Source organism: Cynara cardunculus (genome assembly GCF_001531365.2).
Source record: "Cynara cardunculus var. scolymus isolate 2C chromosome LG 1, CcrdV1, whole genome shotgun sequence".
NCBI classification, from domain to species: domain Eukaryota; kingdom Viridiplantae; phylum Streptophyta; class Magnoliopsida; order Asterales; family Asteraceae; genus Cynara; species Cynara cardunculus.
Window position 1 is genome coordinate 44,057,071 of NC_037528.1, and position 2,874 is coordinate 44,059,944.

The window sequence follows — 2,874 nt, forward strand, 5'->3', positions numbered from 1 at the left end:
GTAAGCGCTTACCGGGTAAGCAATTGGTTAGTGGTTTTACTTTGTTCCAAGTAGGCCAAAATGAAACCTAAAGTGGGTATATAGTGACAGATTCGACAGATGTCACAAAAAGAAAAGACAACCCTTGGTGATAGTTGGGACAAACAAACGTAGCTAAAGGAAAATGCAGTTTGGACAAATGTCATAAATGATGACTGTTTGAAGAGTCAACAAGTTTTTGTGATAGTTTTAAGTGTCACTAAATCCCCCTAATTCATCCTTTTGTTGTCAAAAAAGGATGTAGAGTTCTCACTTTTCTCTCATACTCGATTACCATATAAGGTGTCGCTATAGAAACACATTTTCTTGCTATCTTGAAATCCTTGATTACTCGCTAGTTTACAGGAATTATCACCAACCATTCATTGTTGATGATCATACTACACACGTTGCTTCATTGTATCTTAGGAGACAATTCACCAGAAACCCAAAGCTCACTCGGTGGGGGAAATTGCTTTAAGTAGTAGTTTCTTATTACCTTTTCTTAGCATCGTAAGAATGACATATCCTTAAAAGAACTTGGAATACATTTACTTGTGGAAGAAGAATATCGTTTGGGAAATATCAATTCCATGTCGTTGAGGATAAGGGAGTCTCATCCAAAGCTGGTCGTAAAAAGCGGAAATGCCACGATGGAGACGGTAAGAAAAAGAGGAGCATGAAAACTATGATTTTTGTTACAATTGCAATAAGGCGGGACATTTCAAACGTGATTGTCGCGCGTCTTCTCAAAAAAAGGAAAGAAAATTAATGATGGTACAACATCAAGAATAACAACTTTGTTTCTATGATTTGCAAGGCGTTCTCACAGGTTTGAACTTATAAAGAGCTCGCAAGTCCACTTCTCTATCCATATGAGACGAGTTGCTACAACCTCCACCACTTAAATCCCTGACGTCCTCATCGGTCCTCCCAAAATTCCCCATGTAATTGACGATGTTGGATTCGCCTAAGATGTTACATGAATTTTTTTTTCTCAACCATTTATCCATTGGAAGAATGCATCAAGTCATAGCGTTTGTTTACAATATTAATTAGATCGCGTATGATTATTTTATGAAATCAAAGGTTTTAAGTTTGATTTTAACCTTTGATTTTATTTGGTGTTATTAATTCTTACTACAAGCCATGCCAATCTTTTATAAGATATATTTTTACACAACTAGAGAATATATATATAGGGGCCTAATCAAATGAGAACTAATTAGTTTGTGGTAACTGTGAGAACCAATATTAACCACAAATCAATAGATAAATTAGGAAATTTATAATTTTGACAATTTTGAATTAAAATATTAATGTAAGGATATTTTTGGTATTTTAAAACTTTCCTCCCTCCTCTCTTCTATCTCCGGCCATCGTCCTCCGGCCACTGTTCGTCGATGATACTACAATGGTATCACAATGCATCATATATGTGCTTGGGTATCACATTGATGTCGTTTGTGTGGTCGATTGAAGATGTAACACAGTGGTATCACTATGCATCTTATATATGATTAGGTATCACAATGTATCTTTTGTTTAACAAAGTCAATATTTTTAGGTATCACAGTAGTATCATCGGAGGACGGTGGCCGGAGGCCAGAGAACGGTGGCCGGAGAGAGAAGAGAGGAGAGAGGAGAGTTTTAAAATACCAAAAATATCCTTGCATTAAGATTTTAATTTTAAATTACCAAATTTATAAATTTCCTAATTTATCTATTGATTTGTGGTTAATATTGGTTTTCACAGTTACCACAAACAACTCAGTTCTCCCTTGAATAGACCCCTATATATATATATATCTATATATATCTATATATATATATATATATTAATTAACTTGGACACCATAACTTTGGTGAGGTAACATGTGTGTAAATGAAACTAGGAAAGAGAAAACTATTCCCTACAAACTTCTATGAGAAAAAGTTCAGTTATTTGATGTTAATGTTTGGTTTTTCCGTGTAAAAATTTGAGTTTTTCGTTGTTACTTTCACAGAAAATAATTAACATTTACATCAATGTTTGTGTGAAAATTAACATGAAATAACTGAACATTCATAGAGAAGTTTGTACGAAGGTTCAAAACCTTCACACAAACATTTATGTGAAGGTTCGGTTGTTAAATCCACTAATAAATATAACAATATAAAGTCAAATTAAATTGAATAAATGTAACACCCCAAGATCACATTTGCATATAACCACATATTTCATATATTATGAAATATAATTTACACATTTGGTCTCACTATATATACAAAAACTACATTACAAAAGTAGCTACCAAATTTTTCCATAATACTTAATACAAGACTTGTAAACATAACAAATATTAAAGTAAGATATCACATTATCCCAAAAAGCAATCATATCTTCTTCATAATTTCTCCTTCCCTTTGTTATTTGATTGTGCCCGACCTGTAATGTAAATTTTAAAACACCAAAAATGAGGGTTAGATCTTGAGGTATAGTGAGAAATCCCTTATGATTGTTATTAGAGGGTGAAAATCACCAAAATACTTTTATAAAACTCTTATTTGTATAAATAACAAACAAACAACGTTTTACCAAAACAAGCCTCTTTCGTCATATCAAGGTGATGAGACAATACCCACTTAGCGGTTAGTGCATCAAATAATAAAGGGAAAAGTACAATAAAAACCAATGAACTTTCTTGTTTGGAATGATTAAGTCCTTGAACTTTTTTTTGGAACAAATAAGTCCTTGAACTTTTTTTTGGAACAAATAAGTCCTTGAACTTTCCAAAACATGTTAAATAAGTCCTTGAACATTCCAAAATATGTTAAATAAGTCATTGGGCAATTTTTGGAACAAATAAGTCCTTG